Here is a 12,206-nt window from a genome sequence, read left to right as displayed (position 1 = left end):
ATGACTCACGTTTCACTCGGTCACAGTCATGCAGTCAGTGTGATTTATGGCTTACTTTACTCTAGTAGCCTAGTGTGTCCTCTTTGAAGGTGTCAGAATGTCTGAACAGCTGTGACCTGGCTGGGCCTGGCGAACTTTGCATGGTTCTCATCAGAACAGGCCAGTAAGTTATATACATACAGAGTACTCTTTACCTTATAAACCCCATTATGGTTGACCCCGGAGTCCCCCAGGGCTCTTAGGCCGTGTTGGGACCCATGAAAAAGTGCTTAGAAAATGGGTTTCGTTCCCATGTCATGGGAACTACTCATTCAATGCATTTTTTCATAGATAATACCCTTCTGGACTTTGGGTTAAAAGTTCTACTCATAATATCCTGCAGTATTTTGTCACAAGCCAGAAATGTATAAACAGTGTATAACCAAAAAACGAAAATCTTGTGCTGCTGTTTTTGCTTGTAAAATGTGTTTTTGGCAACAAAAAATCTTTCTCAAATGTCAAATGCATATACTTAACATCTGAAACAAGTATTGGTGCCTTTAGTTTACTCATATGTGAATTTAGATCATGAAATGTAGCATATTTGTTAAATAATATGCTTCAACGTAAGTGTTTTCCACACAGTACAATGAAACCTACACAGTAAATTGTGCCAAAAGCTTATGTTTCATACATAGAAAATGTCTCAACCTACTGTGTAATGAAAGGTAGAAAAGAAAATCAGGGCACCTTGGACCAAAATGGCAGAAAATCTATCCAAATGTTACCACGCCCCCTAAATTGGAATAATGCAAAAAATGCACAAGACTAAAAATTTAAGTACTAGAGGTCAGAATGATTACAACATAATTGTATGAAACATTTATTTATTTACAAGTACCGCAAGTGTGTCACAGCATCTGTCATTTGTACATCCACCCCCCCCCTGCCAAGGAAATATATGAAAATACAGCATACAAATGCATCACAATAAAACGTTCTGTTGGCTGTGTAAGTAGTCTGTGCTGTTTGCATTTATGCATTGCATTTAAATGGATGTAGGCAGTGTGGCAATTCTTTAACATCTTAATAATTCTTGAACAAAACAAGTAGTAGGCCTACATGGTAACATGTTGGGTTACTCATCCCTATCACTTTCATCAGAGTCATCATCCCATGTACCTCTTTCTTCTGTTTCCTTTGACACATTTTCACAGTCCTGGAAGTGACATAAATCAGTGCAAGACAGTTTTGCAGACATACATGAACATCTTTCAGTCTCACATTTGCTTTTTTTTTTTTTTTACAATTACAGTGGACTACCTGCAACACACTATCAGGGGCAGGATTTCTAGTCATCCATGTTACTGTTATCCTCCATGCCCCATCCACTGCCAATGGGTGAAGGAGCACACATCCTACTAGTCAGAGAAGGTCTCATCACTGCTGCTTGGTAGTTTGCCCTTTTGCAATGTTGGTGGAGAGCATCACTTGTTGGGGGAATGGACAGTTCTGGCAAAGCTGATGATGCCGTACAGAATGATTTGTACCTTGCATCATTCACGTTTTTGGCAGATGATTGGCCATACAGGTGGCACACATATTTGCATTGAAAGTTGACTGGTCAAGGTTAAAACTGCTGCCAAGATGAACCTGTTTGGCTTACCTCGGTTGACTCAGTTGTTGTCATGTCTGGATGAGGTAGCCTGTCTAACAGTGTATCTGCTGATAATGTTTCAACAAAAACCAGTTCGGGGATGTTGCTCGTTGCAGGGCTGTGAAACACCAGCTCGGGGAAATCACGGGCCAACCGCCTTTTCAGTTTATCCTGCCTGCAAAATGAAAATATAGAAAAAGACAAGCACAAATGTATAAATATTAATATACAATATCAGGGGATGAAGCCTGATGGCCATCACATCTACCCAAAGGTGAAAAATTCTAGATACAGTTGACTGGTGAATGCCAAAGAGGTAACCTAAAAGTTCCTCAGACAGATTGAGGCGCAGCTTCATCAGTGTAAGGCTGTAAGCAGAAGTCTCTGAGTATCACTATTCACTACGTGACTGTTTTGCAGGAGGTGGTAAACTTGGTGACACAAAATTGAACAACAACATGAAAGTCTCTACATTTGGTAGTCCTGTGAAGAATTTCATTTTGCTGTCATCAAATTCTGAAGGATCAAGAGTACGATGTTTCAACTCACTTTCTAATTTGTTGACTTTATCCCTAAGTGATTGACATTCAGCATTTAAAGATTTAATCTGTTCATGTAATGAGGCAATGTCATTTTGTGTTTCCTCTGTCTGGACCCCAATGCCTGGGACTTCAACAACAGTCTGTACCTCTGCTGTACTTTGATCAGTGATGGAGGTGAAACCAAATAACCTTGGCACGTAGTCAGGATGTAGAGGATCATCACTCTTTTTCCCTTAAATAACAAAAACAACAAAAACATTTACTAGAAATATGATATTAATTTGTTTACATATATGGGGTGTTTTCACATATGTCCTGACTCCTGTTTCAGACATCGGCCTCAAAACAAACTCATCCGGGACGGGGCTGCCAAATCATTGTGAGATTTTTTTTTTTACATTAACCACTGGAACAATAGCATCCCTATTCTGGAGGGAACATTTGCAGAAAATAGCAGATCTACAAGCTCACAACATTGTTGGATGTAGAGCAGGGGTAGGCAGCTTTAACCACGGGTGCCAAGGGTGACCACTGGCACACACTGGCAATGCCAGTGAGAGAGGATTAGCCTGCATGTCTGTAACTGAGTGTACAAATGGAACCAATGCACCCCATTGGACCCCAAATGGACCCTTCTTAGGCCTTAAGCCTACAGGTCTGTGAGAGTGGAACCAAATGGACACATGCAGGTCTGTAACTCTGACACTATGGATCCATTTGGTTCCATTCGTACACTCTCAGAGTAAGTCCATTTGTGCAATAACAATCAAAAGTTATGTGGGTCCTTGAAAAAAACAAACAAAAAAAAGTTTGATATTAAACCACTGTAGTGGTTATCAGTGGACTCTTAATGTGTCATATAAATCAGTGTCATACGATATTCTGAGGAAAACCATGGAGACTTAACATTCAGTAACTGCAGGGTGTGTTGATCAATAAGAACATTAACATCAAGTCTTTCCACGGACTCACGTAACATGTTGATGAGTAATTACTCCTGACCAGATCTCTTTCAGGGGAACGGACTATGTTAATCCACTTCTTGGTCCACAAGAAGAGAACTCCGTTAGGTTCGTTTAAAACGGGACATTGTGTGAAAAGGCCCTTTTACATTGAACGTATGGTTTTACAAAAAAAGCAACATACCTGACACAAAGTGAAAGTGGCACCCGCAAATCCATGGATTCCAGTAGCCCTGAAACATGACTACATCGGCGAAGTGCAGCGATACATTTACTTCTTTTTTCTTTACATTTCGGCAGTCTGTAAAAGGATAGCTCCGAGTTCTTTTTTTAATCTGTTTGTACAGTCAATCGCACAACAGCTCTTTCCCATTTTCCCAGTTTAGAGTGAATGAAAACAGCGTCGCAAAAAAAAGGTTCTTCCGCATACGATGACGTCACGCGCATACTCAAGGGAATAAAGCGGCTACGCGATTGGTCCACGTGACCAAAACCACACCACTCCCCTTGCACATATTATTACGCCTTGTAAGAAATAGTCCCGTCTTCGATCACGGATTATAAAAAAACTGCAGGAGGGCACGAGTAGAACTTTTTTATTTGGACTTTCTACCTATAAATCTCTTTTATGGAGAAAAAATGGTGTAGTCCCACTTCCGTGGGAACGGAACTGAACGAAAAGGGACCTCACAATACGGCCTATCTGTACTGGTGTGTTTTATGTTATTGTGGGGAAAGCTTTCGCTGAAAACAGCGCATCGACAAGCTCTCAACACAAGTTCACAATGCATATTGATCTACTATTTTCTGTGAAACCTTTCCCTACAATGAGGTGTGTGTGTGTGTGTGTGTGTGTGTGTGTGTGTATACGCTGTCCATATAGTAGAAGTCTGCAATGTGTGTTGCATTCTTCTTTTTTTGCTAGAGGCTTATGATGTGCGAGACAGTGAGACCATGTTCAAATTCCTGTACTGTAAAATTCCAGGTCAAAGTGGATTCTTCTTGCATTAATGTTCACTTAGCTTACCACTGTGGCACTGTGAGGTAAGGTACCCCATGCAGGTGAAATGTCAACGTTATTGAAAATAATGTCAGAGCAATGTCGGAATCATTTATCTATTGTATAAGTATAATGTATAAAGTAGTTGCATCTGTGGTGAGCTTGCATTTAGTTATCCATGATTCATCGCTTAATAGAAAGTAGTAAAGCTGGCATTCTTGCATAGATCACCAACACTACACACTTTCAGACAGTATTTATGTGTTTTATTTTAAAGTGACAGTTACAATTAGTAATACAACAAGCTGTTGCTCTTACACAGAGCAGTCAGTCAGTGAGTGGAATCATCTTCAACACCATAAACAATAACAACCAAGTGTAAATTCACTGTCATACAGTAGGCTTATTTTATCCAGAAAGATGTACAATGAGAAGAACACGGTACAATTGCAGTAGTTTGATTAGATTATTTTAGTACACTGACATCATCATTGTCTTGATGTTTTACACTTGGAGCAGGATGCTCTAATAAATTCCGCAATATGCCTGGTCAAGCAGAGTGGTAGGGTCCGTCCTACCACATAGCTCTGATGCCTCCAGCTGGGCTGAGTGGACCATTTGCTGCGTGTCACTCCCAACTATCTCATTGTTTCCCGTCTCTCTCTTCACTACTATCAGTAAAGGCAGAAAAAAGCCTGACAAAAAGCCTGACATTTTGTACAATGACTTTAATAGTTTTTTACTTGTTACCTAGATGTTGTACTGTCCATGCAAGTCAGACAGTAGAAGTATATTGAATTATACATACGGTACTTGATCTATAGGTTGAGAAACGCACTGACTTTTATACTGTCTCCAGAGAGAACTCTTCTGTTATCTCCTTGTCTATTATATGAATCAGGGACAGGTGTATGTGTATTCCTGCTCTATAGGTTATTATTTCATCTAATTATTAACAGGTTTGTTAATGATTTGGCCTCATGGCTCCTCTCAAACTGCTTACATGGCTTTAAGATAAACTATGTCAGACCATGCAATTCTAATGACCTTAGACCATTTCACAATAAATGCACCTAATTAATACCCTTTTTTTTGCGGTTTTCATTTTTCTTTCTTCACAGAATCAAAGGAGTTATGGCCATGATTCACCAGGATCATGGGTGGCTTGATTCTAGGCTTAGAATAATTGATACAAATTTATTTTTATTGTAAATTTCTATGGGAAAAATAAATGGTTGATTTTGAGTCTAGAAAACCCCGCCCCCCTATGCTCCATTGTGATTGTCGCTATAGATGACAGCGAAATCAGAAATCCATGATTCAGTACAGATGTGACCAATCATCCGATTAGGGTTTTGCAGATTGATTATTCAACAGTATAATAAATTATATAGATTTCTTTTAATTATTATCCACCAGGCCGAAGGCATGGGGAGAGAGTATGTTTTGCAATCCATCCGTGTCCGTCCATGTGTGTGTGTGTCCGTCCGTCCGTGTGCCCGTTATCAGCTAATCTCCGGCACTGTTAACCCACCACACATTTTCCAGAATGGCCTGTTATAGCGCCACCAGGAGGCCGACATTTGTAAAACATTTTTTTGATATTACTTAGATATTATGCACCACTCAATAACTCACCAACCCAACTATCTGTTATAAAATGTTCGTAAGATGCAATAGTTTGTGAATACTTACTCAGGCGGACTTACCATTGGACTAGGGTGGTCTGCAGCCCGGGGGCCCCCGACTGGGGGGGCCCAAAAAAACCCAAAACGTTTTTATTTTTAATATGATTTGAAATTGTAAAAGTATTGCAAACCAATTCAAGTGAAATTTATGTTTAGTTATTATATATATATTATTATGGTTAAAACATTGAGAGCTTCTGCTCTGCTGTCTGCACTGCAGACATGAGTGACGCTGTGTTGTGGGGTAGCTGTGGAAAGCCCTGGCCTAAAGCCTGCCATGCATACACAGCTGTCTGTCTGTCTGTGTCTCTCTCTGTCTCTCTCTTTTGGGGGGCTGGGTACCTCAAGATTTTACCAAAAGTTAAATAAAATACCCCCAATATTTAGCTGTAAAACTGAGAACTGCATTAGTACACTATTAGTGGCTTTACTCTTTCTTTATTGCTCATCTCTCTTACTGTGATTTTATAGAGCACATTGTGAAATATTTTGCTATAAAACTGCATTTAAGTGCACTACTAGCTACTATAGTGGCTGCATCCATTCAGCGACTAGTCTGTCGGTCTGCCTGCTTGCGTCTCTTTTGGGGGGGCTGGATACCCCAAAATTACAGCGAAATTAAAACAAAATACCCCAATTTCCGCACTACGCAGCCCAGGGGGGCCCTGAAATTTTGTCTAGCCCTTGAGAGGGTTAATCCGGCCCTGACCTTACTGTATATCGTTTCATAAACCACAGTATATTAGATGTAGGTTTTGACTGGAAGCTGTTTCACACATCGACACTAATGACCTTTATTGTCAATACAAAGTCCTTATTGCAGCCTCCCTTACTTTTATTACTTTACTTCATCTTTTTGTCCTGTTTCAATGCATCTACAGATTAAGATTACACACCCTAATGGATAGGCATTAGGCAAACTACTGGTATCTTATCATTTTCACAGCGCTCCACAGCAGTTCTCTCTTTATCAGTGACACGGTGATAGTGAGAAAAAGGGCTAATGACCTCTGTCATACACCCAGCAGACTGCAGACTTCCTGCGGACAAAGGTTAAAAGCCTTTTATCGGAGTGGTCGTGTTGATCTGTTTGGCTTGCATTTGTGACAGAGAGATGACTCATTGAGGGGATGTTTTCAATCAGCTTCCTTTCATGTTATTTTAGGCAGTTGAGGAACTCCTTGTTGCTTGTGGATTGTTTGTGTGTTCTTGTACTACTTTGTTCCACAGCTCGTTTTACATTTTGGCTTCACCAAACTGATTTATAATGAACACCAGAATATTGGCTTCAGTTCTTATCGTGTTGAGACCTAACATGTAAATATACTGTACTGACTAAGTATTGACTATTGACATACAGTATAAGCAAGCACATCATACATGTACACGAGTAGTGCAAGACCTATGGTGATCATTACATTCTAATTGTCTTCATGTTCAGCATTGAGAATGTTTCTCCCCAACAATCGTCATGCCGAACATGCACCTATCAGTACTTTGGAAGTTTGGACTGACATGCCCAAGGACACTTTGTGCACCATTGGGTGCGTGGAGTGACACACACACAAACACACCCACACACACCCACACACACACACACACACACACACACACACACACACACACACACACACACACACTGGCTTTTTGCGTTTGTTGTCCTTTTGATAATGCTGTGCCTGTGACAATGTATTTTACATTGTTTATTATCAATAAAGAGGTCAAAGTCAGTGGAGGGAGAAGATTCTGAAAATCACAACAGGCCAGTCATTCATCCATATGGTTCAAGGAACCATATGTAACTTCCCCTAACTATACATTCTGATCTTTTTTAAGTGGTGTAACCACTTCATTAAGGAGCTATATGTGTCTGTGGCTGGGTCCCTGGGTCCCTAGGTCCCAAGGTCCCTGGATCCCTAGGTCCCTAGGTCCCTGGCTGGGTCAGAGACTCAGAGCACGAAAATAGCGTTTGGTTTGTTTTCACAACCAAGTGTCACTGTTGCTCAGCCTATTTCTTGTGTGACAGTACAGTACAGTAGAGGGACCCCCTGGGGACCCCCACACAGTAACTCTGTAATTTCTCAACCGTTTCGGATGCGGGGCGGCACGTGGGAACCGGCCCGGCCCCCCTGGGGTCCTTCCTTGGGGTCTGGATGTACCGGGGACCCCCACACGGTAACTGTCTCAAACTGTGGGGTTGCCATGGCAATCAATTGGCTGAGGCAGAGGCTGGAAATTGCACAGGTGAGGGGACTTTGGTTTATTAGTCCACTGGCAGAGCCTGACCAGAGCCTTTTGTGGTCTTTCTGGACAACGGTGTATATGCCACAGACTCAAGGCTGGGCAATGCACTCACTCCCTGTGGTGGTTTGGAACGTGTGTGTCGAATTTGAAGTCGGTGGGGCAAACAGTCCTCGAGTTACGTGCATTACAACCGTGAACACAGTGCCACACACACACACACACACGCATACAGAGACGTGGCACATTTATAGTTACTAGACCTGTACGTGCCCGTCGGACTACTTGGGAATGATACAATGTCCGTTGCCATAGCATCCATTTTAACTGTGTGTCTGTGTCCCACATGGAGATCTCTGCCTCTGTCTGTCTGCCTGTGCCTGAAGAGTGCAAACTGACTGTGAAAAGTGGACTGGTTAAGTAATCAATTGGCAGGTGTGGGGTTGCCATGGTAATCAATTGGCTGAGGCAGAGGCTGGAAATTGCACAGGTCAGGGGAGTTGGGCTCATTAGGTCCACTGGCAGAGCCTGACCAGAGCCTTTTGTGGTGTTTCTGGACAACGGTGCGTGCCACTGACTCGAGGTCGGGCACTGTACTCCCTGTGGGGGTGTGGAACGCGTGTCAAATTTGACAGTCGGTGGGGCAAACGGTTCTCGATTTACGTGCATTACAACCGTAAAAATGGTAAATGGTGCATTTATATAGTGCCTTTATCCAAGGCGCTTTACAGAGATTGTGCATTTACATTCACCCATTCACTTCACACACACATTCATACACCGATGGCAGCGGAAACCATGCAAGGCACCAACCAGCACATCGGGAGCAATTAGACTGATGGTAGAAGATATATGTATAACGGGTGCGTTCTATCCCTAGCAATAGCTTTCTCCTTCCTGAGTCTCATACATTGCTGCCGTACAACTCGTACCCCAGCTATTTTGCTGAATACAGGGTTGTTTACTCATTTCATAACTGTTTGTTTATAGGTTTGTTTATCAGTGTGAGTGATACTGGACGATCCCCCCCAAGCACTGAGAGAGTAGCTTCCTCTGGGTTGAGTGAGGTCTGTCAACACCTGTAGGGCTCAAAGCTGATGAGTTATCACTCATTGGGTCACTGTATCCCCAGCAAATGATACCTGACACTCCTCCAACCCCTAGTACCCTGGCTATGGCGTGCACATGCGCGCGCGCGCATGTGCACACACACACTCTCTCTCTCTTAGGTTCACTGTGGGGGTACTGCCACACAGGGCTATTCTAGGTTCCAAGATTACGTGAGGCCACATGTGAGACTGAGAGTTAAGATCTTAAGTTGCCAAGAAAGTGTCTGTGTTAATGGAATACATCAAAGACTGCACTTTCAGCTGTCCTTCTGAGGCGTAATGTCGTACGACTATAAAGACATATTTGTTTTCAATTGCCGGTATGGAATTTCTTATAGTTTTTAGTTACCCCTCCTGTCTTTAGTTTTATTTATGTGTGGACATTCATTTAAATTACTAGGTTATCTGTAGGCGTACTCAAGGTGAAACATTATGAATTATTGGATGTGTGAAGTGACTTCTGAGTTTCATTCAATCCCAAAAGCCCTTTAACAGTTGATTATCAGTGATGATGATAACTAAACAATGATTGTGTTCGTAACTTCGTAGTAAGCTTACATTTCATATCATACGCATTTCATATCATACGCCATACACTCCTTCACCTGCAAAGATTTAATAAATAATCGGTAGGTTTAAAGATGACACTGCAATATAATATTGGCTATTCTTCTTCATTGGGATACCATTCACGATCATGACATTTTCGTTGATTAAATTGCAGTAATAACTTCAACCTTTGTGCGGTATGCATCACATGACTGTTGTAATGTGGTTGTTTTCTCAGCGACACAATCTTTTCTCTCTTTTCCACAATTAACAGTACGAATAGAATATTGGCAATGATGAACAGAATTTATTTTATAATGTAGTACATGGTGAACCTACAGTAAGACTGAAATAAAAAATCAAGACGAATGCATTTATATTTTTGTTCATTGTGGCTAATAATCAACATTAATATAATAAAGTTAATGATATCATTCTGGTTTTTGCATGTCCTCATGCACTCCTAGCCATGTATGTTCTGTGTTTACCAGAAACGTTGATCTCCTGCCAACTTGTTCATTTAATACCAGTGACACATGAGCCTATACAGTATCACGCTACTTACTGTATGTCATAGTGTGCGAGGCCGCCTTCCCACAGGCATTCAAACATGTTTGCATAGGGCTTGTATAGGAATAAACATTCTGCCGTGTGTGTGTGTGTGTGTGTGTGTGTGGGTGTGTGTGTGTGTGTGTGTGTGTGTGTGTGTGTGTGTGTGGGTGTGGGTGTGTGTCATTGTTAACATATCTCTGTGATTCCGTTTTACTTTTATGGTACATAAGAAAACACATGGACTGAACGTTACCAAGGAAAACAACCACAACTACGAAAACACTAACACAGGCCTATTTAATCAAATTAGCTGTAATTTATGTGGTTGTGGTTGATGACAGCAAACACATTGATAAAACATTCCAAAAGGTTAACACAGTAATCTTATTTTTTTCTTTTTCTGGTGACTGATATTGTCCTAATACGTTTTATTACTTTTTTCATTTATTTTTAATAATTGTTTTGGAAAATAACCTCCTCCAGGAGAACGGAGGAGACAAAAATAAATCTAAAATAATTATTAAAAAATAAATCAAAACAGTAAATGAAAAAACACAACCCTCTCACATATTAGAAGGACAACATCAGTCACCAGAAAAAAAGATGATTTCTTTCGATTAATCTATCATGGTTAAAATGGAGTTTGAAGTTACAATGGGTTTGTATAGGAAGGGGGCGGGGCAGCAAAAAATTATATCAAATATCTAAATATTGAATCAAGCAACTTAAAAACTGGGGTGTTCACATAAGTCTGAGTAGACGATGAAATGACAAAGTTTTCTTCCTAATGGCTTCACTACCAACACTAAAAGTGATAATCAGCAAATCAACAAGCGCTCTGACTGTAGATGAACATGCTTTTTCTGTAAAGTTGCTTGTAAATATTCATAGTTGTACTTTACTTGTAGATCAGCTATTTTCAAATAGCCAGTGTATATAGTGCTCATGTGATTTTGCCTATCGCTTCTTTTGGGCTTGTATTCATAGACCCAGTTGCTTATTTCTCTCGCAAAATCTGGCAAGACATGCCCCAGAGTTTTGTAGTTTGGACGTCTCTGGGGGGGATGTGCTGTATCATGTTTTATCTGCAAACACACAATGTTTTCATGTCTTTTTTCTGTTTGTTTCTAAGTGTTTCTGATGTGTCCAATTGCTTTTCCAGGTGGCTGGTTAGCTGAAAACATGATCCATGAGCTAACACTAGACACTGTTAGATAACATTGTTTGTTGCAATGTCAATGTCATGCATCCAATCAGGATGTAATGTTATGTAACTTTACATGTGATGTCATTATCTTTTTAAATGTCCCCATTACCAATAACCTACAGTGAAATCCCTATAGGGTCCAAATGTGCAATACACATTGAAGGTGGCCTCCTTGATTATAGGTCTACTAACTATGATCATGTGTGCGCTACTGTTGATGACAATGAAACATCTGTGCTTTTAATTTAATTACTGTATATAACCTATGCAGCCACTTACTACAGTACTACAGAACCTTTATTTATTCATTTCATATAGTACAATGGAGGACAGTACAAACCTGGATGCTTTTCATTATATAAGTTATAAGTTTGATCTACTGAACCTAAGAAATTCTCAGTTTAATTTGCCATCATTCTTTTTGCTTTTTATTTGAGACATTTCCAATATGCTGTCTGTCTGTAATATCTGATGATTTACAAAATGTTCCAATGTCTCAGCCATTTCCACATCTGAAGGACATTCTTAAGTCTCAGTCCCCCCCCATTAGGGGGAGCCCTATAATGTTCAACCCGAATCTGTGCCCTTGACCTAGAGATTGGGGACAGAAACACTGGTGGAGTGCCAGGCGTGAGGGTTCCAAAGGCACTAGTTGTGTGTGCGTGTGTGCTATACGTGTGTATGTGACAGAGAGATTTGTGTCTGTTCGTAATGAGGTGA

The 12,206-nt window shown here is 40.8% G+C and overlaps 1 protein-coding gene across 3 annotated transcripts in view; it reads left to right on the top strand.

The window, feature by feature from the left end:
• The window catches only part of ppip5k1b (diphosphoinositol pentakisphosphate kinase 1b), a 76,227-nt gene that overhangs the window by 799 nt on the left and 63,222 nt on the right, over window positions 1–12,206 (top strand). The window lies entirely within an intron of this gene.

This window comes from Protomyctophum parallelum, assembly GCF_964188405.1.
Source record: "Protomyctophum parallelum genome assembly, chromosome: 4".
NCBI classification, from domain to species: Eukaryota; Metazoa; Chordata; class Actinopteri; order Myctophiformes; family Myctophidae; genus Protomyctophum; species Protomyctophum parallelum.
The sequence above is the reverse complement of the archived record's forward strand: the minus strand, read 5'-3'. Positions and strand labels throughout refer to the sequence as shown.